Source organism: Scylla paramamosain, chromosome 32, assembly GCF_035594125.1.
Source record: "Scylla paramamosain isolate STU-SP2022 chromosome 32, ASM3559412v1, whole genome shotgun sequence".
Taxonomy (NCBI): Eukaryota; Metazoa; Arthropoda; class Malacostraca; order Decapoda; family Portunidae; genus Scylla; species Scylla paramamosain.
In genome coordinates, this window is record NC_087182.1 from 14,717,381 (window position 1) to 14,741,380 (window position 24,000).

The 24,000-nt window shown below is 41.0% G+C and overlaps 1 protein-coding gene across 10 annotated transcripts in view; it reads right to left on the reverse strand.

Annotated features, from left to right (window-relative positions):
* Positions 1–24,000, reverse strand: part of LOC135089238 (adenylyl cyclase-associated protein 1-like) — a 98,854-nt gene that overhangs the window by 47,063 nt on the left and 27,791 nt on the right. For 2 of the 10 annotated variants that reach the window (XM_063984663.1, XM_063984657.1), the window contains exon 1: positions 4,524–4,638. The exons of 2 other annotated variants lie outside the window; for them this stretch is intronic. The gene's annotated coding sequence lies outside the window, so the exon portion shown is untranslated. 6 more of the 10 variants (XM_063984658.1, XM_063984659.1, XM_063984653.1 and 3 more) reach the window with 6 other exon arrangements.

The window sequence follows — 24,000 nt, forward strand, 5'->3', positions numbered from 1 at the left end:
TGTCTGCTTTTCTTTTATTTTCTCTTTTTCTTTTGCCTCCTTACTTTCTCTCACGTTCTTCCTTTTCTTGGTGTGTGTGTGTGTGTGTGTGTGTGTGTGTGTGTGTGTGTGTGTGTGTGTGTGTGTGTGTGTGTGTCTCTCTCTCTCTCTCTCTCTCTCTCTCTCTCTCTCTCTCTCTCTCTCTCTCTCTCTCTCTCTCCCCTTCCTCATTCCTCCCTCCACTCCCTGCAGCGTGCCAGGTGAGTGAGTCAGGGGAGGAGGAGGAGGAGGAGGAGGAGGAGGAGGAGGAGGAGGAGGAGGAGGAGGCGACACTGAGGCTCCAGTCTTGGCTCCTCCTCCGCTCCTGACGCAAGTCCCGTAGAGGAGGAGGAGGAGGAGGAGGAGGAGGTATAATAACGAAAGAGATTATGCGAAAAAATATAAAAAATACCAAAACAGAAGATAATGACGAGAGAGAGAGAGAGAGAGAGAGAGAGAGAGAGAGAGAGAGAGAGAGAGAGAGAGAGAGAGAGAGAGAGAGAGAGAGAGAGAGAGAGAGAGAGAGAGAGAGAGAGAGAGAGAGAGAGAGAGAGCGTAACCGTGGCGCGCACATATACATTTCTGAGTCAATTTATGGCATGAGTCAAGGAGTGAGACGAGGCATTGCTCAACACCAACCAGCCAATCAGAAGGACGCGAGGGGAACAATACTGCATTCTGATTGGTCTAGACAGGTACCGAGAGAGAAAGAGGGCGAAGGGTCAGCATCCCATCCCCCCTCCCCCTCCAAGATTTCTCTCCCTTCCTTGGTGTTCCTTTGTGCTCCTCCTCCTCCACGCATCTTAAACGTAAACAAACCTTGAATAGTCTCTCAATTCCGCGACTCATTGACAAAGTTTAGTGCGTCACCAGAAGTTTTTTGTTAGATGATCACTGGACACTTACAGGTCAGTGATGTCATGACGCATTCTGGTGGTGGTGGTGGTGGTGGTGGTGGTGGTAGTAGTAGTAGTAGTGGTAGTGGTGGTGGTAGTAGTAGTAGTAGTAGTAGTAGTAGTAGTAGTAGTAGTAGTAGTAGTAGTAGTAGTAGTAGTAGTAGTAGTAATAGAAGAAGAAGAAGAAGAAGAAGAAGAAGAAGAAGAAGAAGAAGAAGAAGAAGAAGAAGAAGAAGAAGAAGAAGAAGAAGAAGAAGAAGAAGAAGAAGAAGAAGAAGAAGAAGAAGAAGAAGAAGAAGAAGAAGAAGAAGAAGAAGAAGAAGAAGAAGAAGAAGAAGAAGAAGAAGAAGAAGAAGAAGAAGAAGAAGAAGAAGAAGAAGAAGAAGAAGAAGAAGAAGAAGAAGAAGAAGAAGAAGAAGAAAGAAGAAAGAAGAAGAAGATATGAGAAGATAAAACAAAACAATTGAACAATGAAAACAAAACTGAAAGAACAAAGAGAACAAGAACAAAAAATAAGAACAAGGAAACGAAGTGTAGCAGCAATAGTAGTAGTAGTAGTAGTAGTAGTAGTAGTAGTAGTAAGAGTAGTGGTGGTGGTGGTAGATGACAAAACGAAGAAATAAGAAAACAACTGAAAAATTTACGAAACGATGAAGACAATAGAAGACACGAAATAAAGCGAACACCTGTACAGGACGACTAATTACAGGCAGGTGAGTCACACGTGTAATACCAGTACAGGTCCTGCTTCTCAAAGGCCAGCTGTGTATCAGGAATTGCTGGGTCACGAGGTCACGAGCGCGGTACTAAAGGTGAGAGGTCAAAGGTAAACACCCCAGGTATCTCAGGTCATTAGACTGTTCACAAACACTACAAGACATATTTAACTTAGGCCACGTAAATCAATGATAAATGCATAAGTTTCTCTCACGTCAATTTGATTTTTTTATGTTAAGTCTCCCCAGTAGGATTTCCCATTTACTAATTCCTCCGTGATAAATTATGCTGGGTTGAGTTGAGGTATGTTAGGTTAAGTTGAGTAAGGTTGGGTTGGGTTGGGTTGGGTTGGGTTGGGTTGGGTTGGGTTGGGTTGGGTTGGGTTGGGTTGGGTTGGGTTGGGTTGGGTTGGGTTGGGTTGGGTTGGGTTGGGTTGGGTTAGGTTAGGTTAGGTTAGGTTAGGTTAGGTTAGGTTGGGTTGGGTTGGGTTGGGTTGGGTTGGACTGGACTGGGTTGGGTTAAGTTAAATGAAGGAAGATAAAGTTGCGTTTTAAGTTGTGTTAACTTGGTGAAAGTATTTTTTGTGTGTGGTTTAGTTAGGTGGGTTAGGTTAGGTTAGATTAGGTTAAGTTAAATTAAGGAAGATAAGGTTGGGTTTAGTTGGATTAATTTAGTGAAAGTATTTTGGAGGTGTGTAGTTTAGTTAGCTGGCATTTACATAGAAGCCACACAAGAACACAGATACGAATAGACGCTGAAGGCACGATAATTTCAAGTCAGTGCGTGTACAAGTAAATACCTCGCGTTCCGTTAAGAAAATAAATAAATAAATAAAATAATAAAAAAATGTCATCATCATCATCATCATCATCATCATCATCATCATCCACAGGTAAACGCGTGGCCAAACTTTCTCCACTCCGCCGTCAGCTGGCCGTCTAATCCACGCCAAATAAGCAAAACTTCTCACCGCATCTCTCCTCTCCAAGCTCAGACGCAAATGAAAGCGATGAAACACACAGTCATACGCCAAAGATGAAGCACAAACCACAAATGACAAACCACAAAAAAAAATAACGAAAAATCAACATCTCCCTCCTAACACACACACAAACTCACAGCTGCATAGTCAAGATGAATATAAAAAGATACAGTAACAGTACTTGAAACAACACAAGCTTGATTCAAACTCTCCATACTGGGTACACTAAGCAAACACAGCTAAGTCAATACAGGTAAAGTCAGCTTGAAATCAATTAACCTGCCGCACTCACTTCCTATGCCAAACTCTCTCTCCCTCAGTCTGAAGTCCTCTGATCTCCTGACAATCTCCTTAACAAACCTGACGAAGGGTACGTGGCCAGGAGATCAAAGGGTTTATTATTAAGACTCATTCTCAGACGCTTTGTTCTCCCGTAAAGATTGTTTCCAGAGGCCACAGACATGATTGGTTTGGGTTATTGTTGAGTTACTAGGGAATTTTAAAAGATTAGTCAAATTTATGGATGGGGATGATAGGTGGAAATAGGTAATGTTTTGTACAGAGAAGGTCACGTGTGGATCTGATGGCTTCTTGCAGCTTCCCTTATGTTCTTGTGATTTTCATGGGTGTTTTTTTTTTTTTCGTATCTGTGTTGCAGTATACTTAAATCTTTACTAGAATCATGGAAACGTTCTCGAAAGCACCAATAATTTCGTATCTCTCACATGAACTGCTTCAAAAGGAAGGTTTCGAGACGCTTCTAAAATTTCGGATGATTCTTTTTTTGACAACACTTTACTGGGACTGACACTTTTACTGAGCCTATTTCATATCACTTTTTTGTTCCTCTAGGCCAGTGCCCCTCTTAAAAAAAAATGCAACCTTTTAACCCTTTCACTGCTAACTGACACATTTTCCCTTAATTACAAACGACTCAGTGACATTTGGGCATTTCTTCTCTCTCTACAGCCACCTCCAAACACTTATACTGGCTAGAAACTGCAAAATCTATTCCTTTTCATGCCTTTCTTTCTTGCAGGTGCTTATAAAGACTTCATACACTTCTTCCAGTGCCGTGAATGGTTGAATAATGCAGTAAAAGGATTAAAAGAAGTCGAGATAAGGCGATGCAATATTTGAGAATGAGGACTGAAGGAACATGGCAAACAGTGGAAGCGAGTGTGGCAGCATGCATGACTTCCCACCAGGACTAAACCACGATGCTACAAACGCAACACAGGAGTAACACACGCAGGCACCGCACAACACACCACCACAGTGCCATAAGCAAAATAATAAATAAAGAAATAAAAAGGCAGGAAAAAAATCACAGCCACCACCCTTAGCAACAAATACAAGACGAGTAACAGACAGACAGCGCAATTCACACGACACATCAACACAACAAAGAAAGGAATACGAGTACACTACATAAGCCACAAAAAATTCACAAGTGCAAGGCATGCCAGAGTTAGCTACGAATAGAAAATGCAACACAAAGACGCCACAAAACACAGGAACACCACCACCACTTCGACATCATAAGAAGGAAACATACGTAGAAAAATAACAGCAACAACAGCAACAGTCAAGTCACAAAAATCACAATTGTACAAGGAACAACACAACAGAAAACGCAACACAAACACGCCACACTGCACAAGAATAACAACAACAACAACAACAGCAACAACAACACACCAAATAAACCACAAAAATAACAAAGATGCAACACAACACACAATACATTCACCACCACAACACGCCCTAAAATTACCCGTCACAAAAAGCCACACGTACCACAATGCACCACAAATAGAAACTGCACAAAGCAAGAAGTCACCCCAGAACACAGTAACAACAACAAGGGCACCACAACACCATAAAACACACAAAGAAACACTAAGCACCGGTGTTGGTAGGAAGTCGCAGGGACACACCACAATGAGCCACAAATAGCACAAAGGCAGGGCACCACAGAGGCACCGCACAGCACCACAACAGCGGCCCAAAAACATCACAGCCTCACTTCACTCACAGGTCAAGCTGGGAGACGTGGGCAAGCCAAAAAAAACGCCTCAGAAGACAGACCTCAAGGTGTTAGTGTGGCATTAACGGGCGTGCTGCTGGGGGCCCGTGAGGGAGGTGACTGTGGTGGGGTCGGGGAGGCCTGACATCCGCCGGCACTGTGCCACGTGGAGCCACTTTAAGAACAGTGGCTTGTGGCTTGACCATACTGATCAGCCAAGTTCCGTATCAGAGCGAAAGGCGAGGCGGCGGCGGCGGCGGCGGCGGCGGCGGCGGCGGCGGCGGCGGCCAAGGTTCTCCTCTCACCACACGGATTTTGAAACGCTTTATTCTCTCATAAGGATGATTTTCAAAGGCCGCGTTTCATTATTAGGGTTTCCACGGATATTTTTGGCGCTAACGATGTAGAATCCTTGTTAAGTTGTCATTAGTCGGGTTTACAAGGGTGTTTTTTCAATTAATGATGTTAAATCCCTGTTAAACTATCATTAATTGGGTTTTCAATGATGTTTTTTTCCCATTAATCGTTGTTAAACTATCATTAGTAAAGTTTACAAGAATGCTTTTTCAGTTATTGTTGCAGTCATTATTAATCGAGTTTGCACGGATGCTTTTCCAGTTAATGATCCAGAATCAGTGTCAAACTATCACTAAATTCATGAAAACACCCTTGAAAAACCCAACAGCTTCCACTACAGGCTGTTAAAAGTAGAAGCATATGACGCTGATAAGTTTTGGGAAGCTGTCCTAAGTTATGAAGGAAGAAAATAATAACAGGGATTTTCTCCACACTAGACTCTAAAGTAACGGGTCTTTATTCAGCATTAAATTGTCTCCGTGTTTGTTGCTGTTCTATTTTTGCGTTATACAAATTCTTCGCTTTTTTTTCATTTTCATTTTTTTTTTTTTTTTTTCATCCGCGCTGGAGAAATTATTGTTGGTGCATTTTTCTCATGTTTATTTTTCTCCTGCGTAAAGGAAATTACTGGGAGCTTCTACGTTAAAGTTACTGGTAATTATATTTTTTTCTCTCTCTTTTTTCTCTCTGGGTTTCAGAAATCAGTCTTTTTTTTCCAGCGTGAGTAACTGTTTTAATTTTCTTTTACAGTATGTTGATGGAATTAATCGTGGATGTTCTCTCTCTCTCTCTCTCTCTCTCTCTCTCTCTCTCTCTCTCTCTCTCTCTCTCTCTCTCTCTCTCTCTCTCTCTCTCTCTCTCTCTCTCTCTCTCTCTCTCTCTCTCTGTGTGTGTGTGTGTGTGTGTGTGTGTGTGTGTGTGTGTGTGTGTGTGTGTGTGTGTGTGTGTGTGTGTGTGTGTGTGTGTGTGTGTGTGTGTGTGTGTGTGTGTGTGTGTGTGTGTGTGTGTGTGTGTGTGTGTGTGTGTGTGTGTGTGTGTGTGTGTGTGTGTGTGTGTGTGTGTGTGTGTGTGTGTTGTAGCTATTGGTGTAATTTTCTTCACGTTAAGGAAATTACTGTTGTTTTATATAAGCGCCATGACACAAATATTTTTCCTTTTTGTATAACTTATTTACGCATATTTTCCTTTGTTTATGAGGAAAATATGGTTTTGTTTCTCTTTCCCTTGAAAAAAAAAAAAAAAAAACAAAGGACCGGTCTTTTCATCTTTGTTAGTTTATGGTGTCCCCGTGTGACCTTAAAGGAAAAATTTATTAACGCCTCCAGTCTTTTAAAATAAGGAAAATTACTCATGTTTTCCTCCTTATAGCATTCTTTATCTTTTCTTAGTTTTTCCCCTTTTTTTTTTACATTCCTTGAAAAAAAAAATTACTTTCTCCCGAAGTTAAGGAGGAAAACAGTAACAGATGTTTCTTTCCCCTCCTTGTGTAATGGGGTGTGTAGTTTCCCCGTTAAAGATGACAAAGAAAAAGAGGAAAAGAAAAGTTCCTTGTGTTCTCTCCCCTCTGAAGGAAAAAAATCCCATTGATTTACCCTACAAGGAAGAATTATTTCCTCTGTACTACAAAGACAGTAACAAGCCAGGTAAGTGTTGAGAGAGAGAGAGAGAGAGAGAGAGAGAGAGAGAGAGAGAGAGAGAGAGAGAGAGAGAGAGAGAGAGAGAGAGAGAGAGAGAGAGAGAGAGAGAGAGAGAGAGAGAGAGAGAGAACCAGTTATATTGTCACTTGAAAAAAAAAAAAAGGAAACCTGTCAAAGATTTGCAACAGTTCCTAAAATTAAACAATAAAAAATATTCAGAAGCACCGACAAAAAAGAAAACGGATTAATGAATCGACTGCCCAGGGTCAAGACAGTGCGGCGTTCAAAGGAGGCGGAGTTGCGTTGAAGGAATGTTGTGCTAAATTGTAGCAAATGGACACAACTTTTCAGTGAGATAGGCAACAATACATGAAACTTTTATAAGCATCTGCAGGAGAGGAAAGGAATAAAAGAGAGTGGACCTTGCTGTTAGAATAAGAAAAGATGTCTCAGAGTGGTTAGTGATTAAGGAGAGATGCGCCAAATTGCAGTGGAAGGGTTAAGATCTGATAATAGCTAGCTCGGTTTAGTTCCATTGTTTTGATGAAGAGTTTGCTAAAGAGGAAAGAAGGGAAAGAAGAGGAAGGAAGTAGCAGCAGATTTCCTTCCATAAAGAAGAGTGATAAATATAGTATTTTTTTTTTTTTTTATTTTTTTTTTTTTAAGGGATACTAGTCAGAAGGAACAAAACAGTAAAAAAAAAAAAAAAGAAAGAAAAATATATTAAAGACCTTAGTTCCAAAATCGAATGTTAAAAAAAAATCCTCCCAATGCTTTGATACTACATTTTTTTTTTTCGTTATTGCTCTTAGAGGCATTGTGGTCGAGGACAAGACAGTAAAAAAAAGAAAAGAAAAAAAGACCCATTGAAGACGTCAGTTCCAAAAGCAAATTGTCAAAAACATCAAAATTATGCGGAAATATCTGGGAACTTTTTTTATGCGTCAAAAAAAAAAAAAAACACACAGAAAACGTCAGTTACAAAGGAGAATTGTTAAAAATAATACCCAAAATTACGAAGAAAATGTCCTGAAACCCGCCATGCCATCTTGACACTCGCAGATCCACCTTAAGCTTGCACATTACAGGCCAGAGCTTCCCAAATGAGGGCCGCCAGGGTGTGAGGGTGTAAGGGTCGCTGGACGGTCTCAGAAATAAATAAATGTAACATATCACAATGGCTGGTGATTAACTCTTCATGTACAACAAGTATTTGGGGTCTTCGGGTCAGGCCAGGATTGCATTTAGAGTTGCAACAAAAAATGAAAAAAAAAAGTTTGGGAATCACTGTTATAGACGGAACACAAATTAATTATAGACCTTCAATATTATGGGCTTTAGGATTTATTTTCTTATTCACTGTTGGGGGTCTTACGTAAAGGATTAAGTCCAATTGTACCTAATCCATTAAAATATACTTTGCAACGAGTCTTACTTTACAAGATTGGGGAACTGTAGGCAGAACAAATGGATAAATACTCGTACTTCATCTTCTCTTTAACCCTTTCACTGCAATGGTCATCTTCTAATAACATTCAGAGCGGTATAAAAAAAATGTAGATTTGCATGGACAGATAGAGTAAAGAAAGAATAAAAGACTAATTTTGTATTGTCTAAGCTACAGAAACAATTGACATGTTTTAATACAAGTATAAAAAAAAAAGTGGAGATTTGCAGAGGATGATGGGAAAAGAATGTGTAGCAGTGAAAGGGTTAAGTCTATATAGAGCAATAAACCCAGAGGAAGACCACTTTAATTTCAGTTCACGTGGCATTTAAGAAATATAAATACGAACAGAAATAATGCAATGGAAAAAAATGAAGAAAGAAACAAAACAAACTCATACATACACACATACATACATACATACATAAATACATACATAAACCTAATGACAAAAACATACACACAAACACACACACACAAACAAGAAAAAAATAGTTCTGGTAAGGTCTCTCTCTCTCTCTCTCTCTCTCTCTCTCTCTCTCTCTCTCTCTCTCTCTCTCTCTCTCTCTCTCTCTCTCGCTCACGCCTGCTGCTTACCGCACGGCCACCCGCATAAAAGGCAGACAGGTAATAATTAAGGCAGGCAGGTAAACACCAAGGAAGGCACGAGAGCACTAGATTAAAAAAAAAAAAAAAAAAAGAAAAAGAAAGACAAAATAAAAAAAGAGCTAAAGTTGGGAAATAAGTAACCAAAAAAAGTAAATTAGGTGGAGCATAAATTACGAGAGAGAGAGAGAGAGAGAGAGAGAGAGAGAGAGAGAGAGAGAGAGAGAGAGAGAGAGAGAGAGAGAGAGAGAGACAGAAGAGAGAGAATACACAGTAAAGAAACCGCGAGACAGGCTAGCAGAGAGAGAGAGAGAGAGAGAGAGAGAGAGAGAGAGAGAGAGAGAGAGAGAGAGAGAGTTAATTATTCCTACCTTAATTATACCTCTTACTCCACAACCACTACAACTTCTTCCTCCTCCTTCTCCTCCCTCTCCTCTTCCTCTTCTTCCTCCTCCTCCTCCTCCTCTTACAAGTACCCTCACAAGAGAGCATTCATGAAAGTCTGGGTGTAGCTACTTCCCCAACCCACTCACCTACACCCAAACACACCCATCAACACCCCCTACACCTACTCGCTCTCCCAGCCCACCTTTACGCCCACCTACACCCAAGGCATCCGTGTGAGATTGCAGCATCCTCCGCCCACCCACCCACCTCCTACTCTGCCCTACCTCACCCACACATTCCTCTCTCTCTCTCTCTCTCTCTCTCTCTCTCTCTCTCTCTCTCTCTCTCTCGTGTGTGTGTGTGTGTGTGTAGCGGTGAGGTAAGACGGAGTGCTAGATATGGAGAGGAGACATTGGAGGGAAGGAAGGGTTGGAGGGAAGGAGGAAGGGAAGTAAGGAGGGAAGGAGGAAAGGGTGAGATGTAAACGGAGGGAGGCGAAAGGAGAGACGAGAGAGAAAAAAAGGAAATAGTGGAAGGAAAAAATGAAGGAAAGGAAATACGGAAGGAGAGAGAGAGAGAGAGAGAGAGAGAGAGAGAGAGAGAGAGAGAGAGAGAGAGAGAGAGAGAGAGAGAGAGGTGTAAGGAAGAAGACAAAATGAAAGAGACGGAGAAAGAGATAAGAAAAGACTCAGTAAAGATTAAATGAAAGAAGATATGAACAGATGTAGCAAAGAGAAGGAAGACGAGAAGATAGAGAAAAGATTTAACAAGCAAAACGGAAGAGAAGAAAAAGAAGAAACGAAAGAGGAAGAAACCAACAAAGTGAAGAGGAACAGGGAGCAGGAAAATGAAGGAAAGAAAGTGAAGGAATGGAGAGAAGAGGAACTGCAAGAAAGAAAAGACTGAGAGAGAGTGGATGAGAGAAAAAGGAAGGAGGAAGGAGGGAGAGGAGGGAGAGGAGGAAGAGTAAGAGGAGGGAGAGGAGGAAGAGTGAGAGGAGGGAAGGAGGGAGAGGGAAGGAATGGAGTGACAGGCAAAAGAGAGGTGGGTAGGTTACTATTCTCCCTCCTTCACTCCTTCCCTCCCGCCCGCCCTCCCTTGTAACTTACCTCTCTCTCTCTCTCTCTCTCTCTCTCTCTCTCTCTCTCTCTCTCTCTCTCTCTCTCTCTCTCTGACATTCCTACACCGCACGCAGATGACGTCCAATCTTATCTTCTCTCTTTCGCAGTGTGTGTGTGTGTGTGTGTGTGTGTGTGTGTGTGTGTGTGTGTGTGTGTGTGTGTGTGTGTGTGTGTGTGTGTGTGTGTGTGTGTGTGTGTGTGTGTGTGTGCATTTTGTGGTTTCTCTTTAATCTTCCTTGCAGACATGATTACAACGCAAGCACGCACGCGCATACACACACACACAGAGAGAGAGAGAGAGAGAGAGAGAGAGAGAGAGAGAGAGAGAGAGAGAGAGAGAGAGAGAGAGAGAGAACAGAGCTTGGGGAATCAAATGAGAACCTAAAAAACAATAAAAATAAACAAATAAATAAAACATTCGATATATAAACCAAATAGTACAAAAAATTGAAAAAAAACTAAATAAACACGAATTTAGATCTATAAACAAAAATAATCCTATAATATCGTCTCTTTTTTAATACATCACATAATTTCTCTCTCTCTCTCTCTCTCTCTCTCTCTCTCTCTCTCTCTCTCTCTCTCTCTCTCTCTCTCTCTCTCTCTCTCTCTCAAGTAATAATAAGCATTTAACAAAAGTACGATCGAGTTACACATAAGTGGCGGTGTGAAGTACAAGCCGAGGTACTTCAACTCCCCAAAGTACCCCTTAACAACTGCATTCCTCGGAGCCCTTTACTTCCAAGACGAATTGATGGAAATGAGAGTGAAAGGGACATTAGCTCTTGTTACTCCACCCCCTCCTCTCTCTCTCTCTCTCTCTCTCTCTCTCTCTCTCTCTCTCTCTCTCTCTCTCTCTCTCTCTCTCTCTCTCTCTCTCTCTCTCTCTCTCGTTTGTGTGTATGTGTGTGTTTGTGTGTCTACTGGTGGGAACTCTTTAAGTGTGTGTAAAGATATAAAGCACCTTCTCTTTATCTCTTCACACACAACACGCTGGAAGTACTCGCTGTGGTGAAGTACACAATGGTAAAATCAAAAAAATATTGGGACGCAAGGTGAGGCTAGTCTGGCCCACGTGTTGACACTACTGGCACCATTACTGAGGCACTTCAAAAGCAAAGATTTATTATTTTCGACTGAACATGTATTAGCTTCCTTTGCCTCATCATGCAATCATTGGTAGAGGCGGTAATGGCCACGTAATTATAATCAGAAGCCATTAAAGCAAGGCTTGGTGTGGCTGGTAATATCTCCCTTGTTTCTGGCATCTGTGTCCACCGCAGCATTCTGCAACGATTCATTACATTCACTTTGTTCCTCAGAAAGTTGTTTTCTTGTTGTGTATTCCCCTAAATAAGTCACCAACAGAGGCTGCTCGGCCACTAATATGGCCGCCGCCAGCAGCTTCAGCAGGAGTCATCTACTGTAACACATCTCCAGACCCGGATCACCCAGATCATGATCCGGATCACTCAGATCAGGGTAAATCCAGATCAAGATGGAAAGAGAACACGGCCCGCGCGGCCACATCACTCATCTGATACGGATCACGGTGAATAGAAGACGCCTATAGACTGACTGACTGACTGACTGACTGACTGACTCTCTCTCTCTCTCTCTCTCTCTCTCTCTCTCTCTCTCTCTCTCTCTCTCTCTCTCTCTCTGAATCCTGCAAATCACCCAAGGGCCGTCTTGTCCGGACTTACAAACACAGACACATAAGGCTAAACACACACACACACACACACACACACACACACACACACACACACACACACACACACACACACACGAAGCAAAATACACTTTTCAAACATGTATACTTATCTGAGGAAAAGTGGTAGCAGTAATAATAATAAGCAGTAGTAGTAGTAGTAGTAGTAGTAGTAGTAGTAGTAGTAGTAGTAGTAGTAGTAGTAGTAGTAGTAGTAGTAGCAGCAGTAGTAGTGGGTAGTTGTTGTTGGTGTTGGTGGTGGCGGTAATTAACAACAAAAACATCATCATCATCAACAACAACTACAGCAACAACAACAACAACAACAACAACAACAACAACAACAACAACAACAACAACAACAACAACAACGAAAATAACAACATGTCAAAGCGCTGAAAATTAAGTTGCATTCTCTCTCTCTCTCTCTCTCTCTCTCTCTCTCTCTCTCTCTCTCTCTCTCTCTCTCTCTCTCTCTCTCCCCTAACTGTCTTTTTCACAGCCAGTCATTAGATGTTGCGTGGCAAATTATATTAACCCTATCATTTTTTACTTCTATTTTTTCTTTCTTTTCTTTCTCTTCTCCTCTTTCTCGTTTTATAGCGTGTTTATTTCCACCCTTTCAACACTATTCTCATTATTCCCTTGTTTCTTCCTTCCTTTATTTCTTCTTTTCGTCTCATATTCTTTTTTCTTTATTTTTTTCTTTATTCTTATCCTCCTCTTCTTAATATTATTCGTCTTTTTCATCCTAATCTCTTCTTCCTCCTTTTTTTTCACGTGTTTTCTCCTTGCTCTTTTATATTTTTTTTAAAGTTACGCGTGAAAGTCTCTCTCTCTCTCTCTCTCTCTCTCTCTCTCTCTCTCTCTCTCTCTCTCTCTCTCTCTCTCTCTCTCTCTCTCCGTTATTTCTCCTTTTTACTTCCTCCTTCTGTCTATTTTTAGCAATTACGTGTGTGGTATAATTATCTCTTCCTTTTTTCTTTCATTCGTTTTCTTTTCTCTCTTTTTATCGCTCAGTTTCTTTTCGTTTCGTCTCTCTCTCTCTCTCTCTCTCTCTCTCTCTCTCTCTCTCTCTCTCTCTCTCTCTCTCTCTCTCTCTCTCTCTCACTGAAATCATATTCTCATTTACCTTCTTTGTTTCTTTACTTCTCTACATTATTTTCATTATCATTACTATTATTATTACTACTATTATTCCCTTTTTCTATTTCTTCCTTTTGTTTCTTTTGTCTCAAGTTTTCCTCAACAGATTTGCGTTAATTAAAAAAGGTTAATTAAATACTACATTCTTTTTCTTGCATATTCCCCATTGTTTTATTTTATCACCTGCGTTCATCATTATTTATCTCTATTTCCCATCTTTTATTCATTCTCTTGTTTACTTTCACTGTTCCTAGGTACCTAAGCATAATATCTTCTATCTTATCTCTGCATTTCTTCTTCTCTTTGTTATCTAATTCTTAATCTAATGCAGAGAGGGTGTATTGAATGCATGCAAGGGGTAGTGTATGTGTGTATGTATGTGTGTGTGTGAGGTTGTATTTAAAATATAGGGAGTATGTATGAAGGGTGTAAACAGTTTAAGGCGTTTGTATGATGGTATGATGATGTATATGCAAGGTTTAGGAAGGTAAAGGAAGGTTTAAAATGCGTGTATGACGGTGTATGGAAGATGTATAGGAAGGTATACGTGTAGAGTGTATGCAGATTGTCGGAAAGTAAAAGAAGAGTATGAGTGTATGAGTGTATGTAGAGATTACGAGTAGGTTAGGTTAGGTTAGGTTGAGTGTATCTAGGAAGTAGGTGAGGTTAGGTTGGTTAGGTTAGGTTAGGTTGAGTGTATCTAGGAAGTAGGTGAGGTTAGGTTGGTTAGGTTAGGTTAGATTGAGTGTATGAGTGTATGTAGGGAGTACGTTAGGTTATGTTGAGTGTAAGGAAGGTGTGTGAAGGATAAGGTGTTAGGTAAGTGCAGCAGTGAGCGGAGTGTAGCCAAGCCTCTTCTCAATTTAGAGGTGTAGTGGTACTGTGGTGTTGGATGCCAAGTGTGGCTGTGGTTGTGTCTCTCTCTCTCTCTCTCTCTCTCTCTCTCTCTCTCTCTCTCTCTCTCTCTCTCTCTCTCTGTTCAAACATAATTTTAGCTTCCTTCGTATTTTTTTTCTATTTCTGGTTGTATTTTGAATTGTAAGTAAACCTCTCTCTCTCTCTCTCTCTCTCTCTCTCTCTCTCTCTCTCTCTCTCTCTCTCTCTCTCTCTCTCTCTCTCTGTAGTATAGTTAAGCCCGGTTTACACTGGTCGGTTTTTACGGATTCTGTCTCCGTTCATCGTCCAACAATGACGTCACAAAAAAAACGTAGTACGAAATGAACGGAGGTGTTGACCAGTGTAAACCGGGCCTTAGCCTCCCTATCCCACGTCTCTCTCTCTCTCTCTCTCTCTCTCTCTCTCTCTCTCTCTCTCTCTCTCTCTCTCTCTCTCTCTCTCTCTCTCTCTCTCTCTCTCTCTCTCTCTCTCTCTCTCTCAATCAATATACCCACATCTCAAGTTATCTACAGTACCCACATCTCAAGTTATCTACAGTACACACACACACACACACACACACACACACACACACACACATGATCATACACACATTTGTACCCAGAATGTGGATATCTGGGCTCACGTGCATGTACACACACACACACACACACACACACACACACACACACACACACACACACACACACACACAAACCATATACGCATTCCTTCCCTCGAATCAAAACAAACAGCTCACATACACACACCTCACGAGGTCTCCACTTACACACACACACACACACACACACACACACACACACACACACACACACACACACACACAGAACCTTCTAGAGTTTACAAGAGAAAAGAGTTTATTCATTCATCTTGTGTGGAGAGAGAGAGAGAGAGAGAGAGAGAGAGAGAGAGAGAGAGAGAGAGAGAGAGAGAGAGAGAGAGAGAGAGAGAGAGAGAGAGAGAACGACGACGAAACTTCTTACAGAAAATGAGTAAAAAGAAGAAAAGAACAGAGAAATATGCAACGAAAATAAAAAGGGAAGAAAATAAACAATAAAACAAAAGCAGCAATAAACACGAAGATAACGAAGAAAGAGATAAACAAATAAAGAAGGGTAGGAAGAAGGACAGGGAGGCATTGAAGAGAGAGAGAGAGAGAGAGAGAGAGAGAGAGAGAGAGAGAGAGAGAGAGAGAGAGAGAGAGAGAGAGAGAGAGAGAGAGAATAATGTCCTAGAGAAATAAACAGGTGAAAAAGGAATAAAAAGAAAGAGAAAATAAAAAGGAAAGATAAGAAAAAGAAGAAAGGAGAGAGAGAAGTGGTGAAAAATAAGAGGAAAAGATAAGACCACTGAAAAGAAAACGAAGAAACACAGAAAATGGAGAGAGAAAGAAGAAATGGGGAAGAAAACAGGAAAAAGAAGAGAAAAGGAGAAGAGTTTGGTGAGAGGAAAGCTGTTGATGGGAAGGAAAGGGAAGAGGATATGAAGACAGATAGCTGAGAGGATGGAGAAGAAAGGGGAAAGAATGGGAAAGGAGAATGAAAAGGAAAGAAGGGAAGAAGGAATAAAGGAAAGAATAAGACTGAGGGAATGAAGAAGGAAGGGAAGAACTGAGATAAAATTATGAGAAGTGTAAGGAAGGGGAATAATAGAAAGGGTTGATGAAGGAGAAGGAAGGGAAGGAAGGAATAAAGGAACAGAAGTATGAAGGGATGGGAGAAGAAGGGGAGAGGGGGAATGACAGGATAAAGTAAGAGAAGGAGAAGAAAGGAATAAAGGAAAATGAAGAGAAAAATGGAATAAAGAAACAGAAGCATGAGAAGAGGAAGGAAGAATGAATGGGAAAAATGGATTAAAGAACAGAAAAAAGAGGTGGATGAGGAAGGAGTGGAAAGAAATGACAATAAATGGGAAGGAGGAATTAAGGAGAAGAAAGAGAAGGGAGGAATGAAGGAATAGAAGCATGAGAAGAAGAGGGAAGGGAGGGGAAAAAACGGGCACAAGTAACTTCGCTCTAACCAGTGGTCTTAACAAGGTAGTCTGGCCTGTATCACCCCTGTAACTAAAGACTGTCTGGGGAAAAGGAAAAAGTATATAACTTAAATATAAATATACAACATACATTGGTGAGAGAAAAAAAAAAACATTCAGGCCACAACCTCATTTTTTAAGTAAGTGTGTGTGTGTGTTTGTGTGTGTGTTTGTGTGTGTAAATATTCACGTTCACGTTCTCTTATCACCTTTCCAACAAATAAGTCAGTGTGTGTGTGTGTGTGTGTGTGTGTGTGTGTGTGTGTGTGTGTGTGTGTGTGTGTAAGTGCGTGTGTGCGTGTGTGTGCGTGCGTGGGCGTGAGAGAGCGAGGTTAACGTGACAAGACGCAGGTTGGGGAGTTTGAAGGCTTAGAGAGAGAGAGAGAGAGAGAGAGAGAGAGAGAGAGAGAGAGAGAGAGAGAGAGAGAGAGAGAGAGAGAGAGAGAGAGAGAGAGAGAGGGAAGATGACACGGATGAAGAGGAAGAAGGGGAAGAAGAGGGGAGGATGAAGGGAAGGGGAGAGTGTAGGAGTGTATGGGGTGCCGGGAATGGGTGTGGTTGTGGGGGGGACGACCTTGCGAGGTACACAGGCGCCAGAGACCAATTTAGTGACGGGGCATCCTCTCTCTCTCTCTCTCTCTCTCTCTCTCTCTCTCTCTCTCTCTCTCTCTCTCTCTCTCTCTCTCTCACGGTACTGTACCTTTCCTATCTATCCCACATCAAGTCGTGCCTCTCTCTCTCTCTCTCTCTCTCTCTCTCTCTCTCTCTCTCTCTCTCTCTCTCTCTCTCTCTCTCTCTCTCTCTCTCACACACACAGTACTGTAGCTTTCCTGTCCTACATCAAGCCTCTCTCTCTCTCTCTCTCTCTCTCTCTCTCTCTCTCTCTCTCTCTCTCTCTCTCTCTCTCTCTCTCTCTCTCTCTCTCTCTCTGATTTCTCTTCCATACCTCACAATCTGTTTTCTCCCTTACGCCCTCTCTCTCTCTCTCTCTCTCTCTCTCTCTCTCTCTCTCTCTCTCTCTCTCTCTCTCTCTCTCTCTCTCTCTCTCTCTCTCAACCCTACCTCATTATCCACCAAGTTTTCTGCCACGTCACTCCTTCCTTCCTTCCCCTTCCTTCCCTCCCTTCATACAACTTTTAAATGACCTCACCCAGCCCTCCCTTTGCTAGTCCTTCCTCGCTCCTCAGTCGTGCTCCTTTCCCACCCTCATCTCCCCTCTCCCAGCCTCGCCGAGCCCCTATGCGTCTATCACCACCCTCACAATCTCTGCCCATTCAGGGTGCTCGCGTCAACTGAACAGCTACAGTAACCGGGATCTACTGGGCGTCTATTGGTTGTCTACTGGTTGCACCGAGTATATTTACCATTTTGAGGTATTTATGGAACCTCGAGTTTAATATTTTGTTATAATATGTGGTTCTATAGAGGTGTGATGTTTTAAAAGGGAGAAGTGTAAATATAACGAAAGAAAAGGGTTAAATGTAAGGATGGAACAAGAGAATTTGGACGTTAAAATGCATAAGGGCGAAAAATATAAAGGCGTTGGGTTCGCTCATACGTAAATAGGGTTCATGGGGGCGTCTGCATTAGAAGGAACATGCCTGAGAATGTAGTAAGACAAATGTAAAAATAACTTGAAAAGGAGAGAAAAATGCAGAACTAGAGTCACCTCATACAAGATTCATGCGTTTGTTGTTGTTGTTGTTTTTGTTTTGTTTTTTCAAGGAAGCTTCGTGGAAAGAGAGAAAAAAGAAAGGCGGATGTGAAGAATGTAAGAAATAAAAGGATCAGTTATATATAGAAAAAAATATATATATAAAAACAAAAAGGAGAATCTGATAGGAAGATAAAAGGGAAACAAGAAGTATTTATTAATACATGTACAGGAACAGTTTTGTATGGAAACTTTACAAGAGGCGAGGAAACACAAAAACGAAGAAGAAAAAAAAAAAAACCTGAACGTAATCTGTCAAACTTTCTTTTATGTTCCTTTCGTTTAGTGTTTATTTATATATCGTTTCTATCAAGTGGCGAGCTTTCCATATGAAGTAAATCCGGTTCTCTCTTCAATATACAAAAGAATAACCAGAGTTACTTAATATAAAAAGAATCAGTTTATAAAGGAATTCACTGAAGAGGAGAAACCCACAAAATAAAGAGAAATAAAGGAAGAAAAATAACCTTCCTGCCTCCCTCTACAGAACGAGGGTTGCCTCACCCAGAAAAGAGGGTCAATTTGGAGGGGATCTACATGAAAAGAGAGAGAGAGAGAGAGAGAGAGAGAGAGAGAGAGAGAGAGAGAGAGAGAGAGAGAGAGAGAGAGAGAGAGAGAGAGAGAGAATGACAGGTGACTCAATTCCTTGCAGAAAATTTACGCAAAAAGAGAAATAAGGAACGAAAACAAAAGGAAAGAAAATAAACAAGAAAACAAAGGCAACAATAAACACGAAGATAACGAAGCCATTAACCATTTCAGGGATTTTTTTTTTTTTTCATAATTCCTTATCACTTTCAGACATATTTTCGTACTTAAGTAAGCTACCGAGTTTCGTATCCTAGAAAATCGGAAATCAGCCTCTAATTCTTTCTTTTATCTATACAACCAAGCAAACTTCATCGCTACACCGCGTTGACTGTTACCAAAAGACGACCATGGTAGTCAAAGGGTTAACGTATGAGAAAATGCAAATATCTACCAAAAAAAAAAATGTAGGAATTACAAAAAAATAAACTTATAGTTAAACAAAAACTATCAAAACATTAAAATTACAAGTGATAAGAGACAAATTTCCACGTAAGAAAGTAAAACAAGAAAAAAGACATACAAACACAGAATAAGAAAGAAGGAATGAAGGAGAGAAAGTAAAAGAAACACAACTGCACTCACTCTCTCCAGACCACCCCACCCACTTGACTCACAGCGAAACAAGAGGCACTTCATTGTATAAAATATGACCACTTCACTATAGAAACAGAGTAAACAAAACAATGACGACAACAACAACAAAACAACAACAACAACAATAATAATAGACTAACTAACGCTCTGAGTCATTTATTCTGATGAAGTTGCCATTTTATTTTTTGTGAGCATTCTCTCTCTCTCTCTCTCTCTCTCTCTCTCTCTCTCTCTCTCTCTCTCTCTCTCTCTCTCTCTCTCTCTCTCTCTCTCTCTCTCTCTCTCTCTCTCTCTCTCATTTATTGTCACTATGATATGTGGGCGGTGGTGTGATAGTGACGCGGGTAGTAGTAGTAGTAGTAGTAGTAGTAGTTGTAGTAGTAGTAGAATGATAGGCGATAATGGAGAGCGATTAGTAGTAGTAGTAGTAGTAGTAGTAGTAGAGAAGGTGATAATGAAAGTAGCTAAAGTGATGAAGAAAGTGAGTGTGGAGGTACTGGTGATGGTGCAGGTGGTGGTGATGGTGGAGGTGCTAGTGATAATGAAAGAAATGATATAGGAAATAATGATAGTGACAAAGGTGGTGGTGGTGGTGGTGCAAACGTTAATGGAGTCTCAAGGTTCGAATAGGAAGCTGCGCGGGGGGTGCACACAGTGGCCTTGCCAAACCACACACACACACACACACACACACACACACACACACACACACACACACACACACACACACACACACACACACACACGACCTAAATAAACGCACATATAGCTCATCTTCAGTTCACCAATCATCAAACAGAGCCAGTAATTAGCAATGAATGACAGGTAAACAACACCAAAGATAAACACATGCAGTTTAACAAGTAGACAGGTAAGAAGATGGACAGGCAGACAGGTAAACAGGTGAACAGACTAACAGGTACACTAGTAAATAGATCAACAGGTAAACAAATAAACAGGTAAATGGATATACAGCAAACAGGTAACTACACGAATACACAGGTAGACAATTAAGCAAGTATCCAGAAAAGTACAGAAACAGGTAGATAAATTAACAAGGTGGGCAGGTACAGGTAAATCAGTATAGGTTATATACTTAGACAGGCATATTAATTAAATCCCAACAGGTACAAAGACCAGCTCATTAAGGTAACCAGGTGAGTGAAGAAAACCAACAAGAGGACCAATTACAAAACACTGCGGAGTTTATAGCAGGTGAAAATTAAGTGGTTTATGGCATATAATTAAATCAGACAGGTAGGCTAATTAAAAATGACAGGTAGAGTGATCACGAACACAGGCAGCACGATGGAAAAAAAAGACATGTATTTATTTAGGTAGGCAGTTTTTTTCTTTTCCTTCTTTTTTTTTTTTTTGAGAGGGTTTACGTGAATGAGGATGGCCGTAGAGAAAAAGAAAAAGACGAAAAGAAAAAATAGGTGACTTTTTTTTAGTTACGTGAAAGACGATAGCCATAAAAAAAAGATTAAGTAACTTTTTTTTTGTTGCGTAAAAGAGGATGGTCAAAAAAAAAAAAAGGGCAAGTTTCTTTTTGTTACGTGAAGGAGGATGGCCATGGACAAAAGAAAAAAAGAAAGAAAAAAAAAAGGCCTATCAAAGTGTCCCCCCTCCTCACACAACAGCAACATTAAAGAGTTCAAAGTGTGCTACGAAGAACAGGTTAGCCGCGTAACACCAACAAGTACAGGGTGTTTAAAAACGATGCACTGGATTTGAAACTGCCACATCTCCCTCTCCACAACCACAAGCACAACAAAAACTCCCACCACCTGGAGAGAGAGAGAGAGAGAGAGAGAGAGAGAGAGAGAGAGAGAGGTTGTTATTTAGAGACGTCGCAGTGAGGCTGGTAGATACCTATCAGCGCCAGCATTTTTAATTGTCTCCGATTTCGTGGGGCAAAGGGGTGACTTAGCTAAATTTGAAATCGATGTGCAAGAAAAGTACAGCATGAATTGCTGCACAAGTGTATCTAAAATTAAAAACATAACCCTTAATATTAATATTCATACTTACTGGTGTATGATAAGGCTTTGTTAATTGAATTATAAGATAAAACTAAAAATAGGTAATGAATTTTTTTTTAAGTAAGTATAAACAGTAAAAATAAAAGGATGTTGACTTCGGCTTGTGCATTTTATCTGGGAATGTTGAAAAATATCAAATATCACTGACACGTCCTGTATATGAAAGTAATCAGTGAAATAAAAAAAGAACAGCACCGCTGGCGGACGTACGACGTACTTATCTTGATCATGATTCTTCAGTTAAAGAAAGCGCCGCGCGCCGTTAGGGAGTGTAAAGTGTAAACAATAGCCTCTCAGTTCTGCCGATACAAAGGCCTTTACTTTGCTTTACTATATCCAGAATAGGGTATAGCTCGTTCTTTCAAGAATTTTCTTAATTCCGCTGTAGTCCATGATTGTGGCGGTGATGTATCCATTGTGCAGGGTAGTCGAGTAAGCGTGGTCCTGTGTTTTGGTTTGCTGGCTGCCCAAGTACCCGAGGATAGTGATCGTACCGCAAAAATAAAGTCTCTGATACAAAATTATATTTTCTTTACATTAAATGGATTTGCCTGTTGTTTAGTACATGAAAATGCAAGTATATATTAGTATACTTCCATTGAGGTCAGTAGAAAATTACAGATTGCCTGCCTTGATACACTTATAGGCTCTTTTAAGAATATTATCTGAAATTATGAATAGAGGCTCAAACAATGTCATGTGCTGTCAGTTATTACGAAATTAATTGACTTAAAATTCAGACGCATTACTGTGCAACGATACACCTTTGTAAGCTTGTAAAACCTTGCCCCAAAAAGTATTTATTTTCCGGCGATAATTAAAAATTCTGGCGCTATCTGGTATCAAAACGCTCACTGCGACGTCTCTATTTGACACTGTTTTATTCTTAGTTGGGTCGTGGTTACAGAGATACAACTTCAAACCAAGTCCATCTTTTTTGCTCACCCTGTTCTTATGATTTACGTTGACAGGTATGCTAATGAATTAAAACAAAAAGGTAAGGCGAGTAACATTAACCATCTATGCTAATCCAGGTAAGAATATTAATCAAAACAAACAGGTAGGTAGAATAATGACAGCCGTTCGCGGTAATTAAGACAAACAGGTGGACTAATTACAACACAGGTACCCAAATGAGAAACAAAGTAACTGGATGAAGTACAAAGGAGTATATGATAATTAGCGATACAGGTAAACTACTTAAAAGGTAAAGTACATCATTACAAAGCACGAATGGTTGACTCAGCACGTTCACCACACATATCAACCTCAGGACTCCATCACATGAACGATAAGATAGACACACACAATCCATTACAGATAACACACACACACACACACACACACACACACACACACACACACACACACACACAATAGATTCCTCCATCCCTCCTTCCCTTCCTTTCCTCCAATTTTACTCCATCTCCTCTTCCTCCCTACCTCCATCCCCCTCTCTCTCTCTCTCTCTCTCTCTCTCTCTCTCTCTCTCTCTCTCTCTCTCCCCCTTCCGATACCTTATCACCTGGTCAAAGTCGTTACCTGAGCCCCCTACTCCCATCCCCCCCACCGAGATTAGCCCAGCTCCCCTCCCCCCTGGAACTCTGATAATGACCCACACGCCAGCTCTCTCTCTCTCTCTCTCTCTCTCTCTCTCTCTCTCTCTCTCTCTCTCTCTCTCTCTCTCTCTCTCTCTCTCTTTGGCTGACTCAATGAACCACAATCACCACCATCATCACTGCTACAGCAACCTGTTTTACTACTGCAACTACTACTACTACTACTACTACTACTAAACAACTACTACTACTACTACTAAACAACAACAACAACTACTACTACTACTACTAAACAACAACAACAACAACTACTACTACTACTACTACTATTAAACCACCACCACCACTACTACTACTAAACTACTACTACTACTACTACTACTGGTACGTGCTAAAGTGAGAGGTATTTGAGGCTTCCAAGTATTGCTTCATAGTGTTGCAATATTTTAGGACCCAAATGAATGCATCTCTCTCTCTCTCTCTCTCTCTCTCTCTCTCTCTCTCTCTCTCTCTCTCTCTCTCTCTCTCTCTCTCTCTCTCTCTATGTTTATCTATCTATCTTCTAATATCAGTAAACATAGAAGCGAGAGAGAGAGAGAGAGAGAGAGAGAGAGAGAGAGAGAGAGAGAGAGAGAGAGAGAGAGAGAGAGAGAGAGAGAGAGAGAGAGAGAGACCAGCATTGCATTTACTACCCAACATCCCTTTACATTACATTAACCATCCCAGTAATTCATGTACTTCAGTAAACACCTAAAACAACCACAATGAAATTCGCCCCTCATTTAAGTTCCCTTGTGTTCCTTTTCCTGCCTGAGAAAAAGCGAAAGGTGGAGGTAACCTTGACGGCGGCTCAAAGGGAGGCAATGGTGGTGGTGGTGGTGGTGAATGGCGGTGGTGGTGGTGGCGGTGGTGAGGGTTCTCCAGCTGTACCATTGAGGTGAAAAAGTCTGGGCAGCTTTACGAGCGGACGAGGCTAACGAGATGTAGAAAGAGGAAGAGGAGGAGCAAGAGGAGGAGGAGGAGGAGGAAGAGGAGGTCAGTGAGAGGATGGACAGGGAGGCCCTGAGCGAGGGTGTGAAAATGAGTGGAAGAGCAGATCTCAGTAGTGTGAATTAGCAGAATAGAAAGGAACGGGTGAGTTGGGAAAGACTGGAGGAGGAGGAGCAGGAGAAGCCTGAAGAGATGCAAGACAAGAGATTAAACGTAAAAGAAGAAGAAGAAGAAGAAGAAGAAGAAGAAGAAGAAGAAGAAGAAGAAGAAGAAGAAGAAGAAGAAGAAGAAGAAGAAGAAGAAGAAGAAGAAGAAGAAGAAGAAGAAGAAGAAGAAGAAGAAGAAGAAGAAGAAGAAGAAGAAGAAGAAGAAGAAGAAGAAGAAGAAGAAGAAGAAGAAGAAGAAGAAGAAGAAGAAGAAGAAGAAGAAGAAGAAGAAGAAGAAGAAGAAGAAGAAGAAGAAGAAGAAGAAGAAGAAGAAGAAGAAGAAGAATTAAAAATAAGTAGTAGTAGTAGTAGTAGT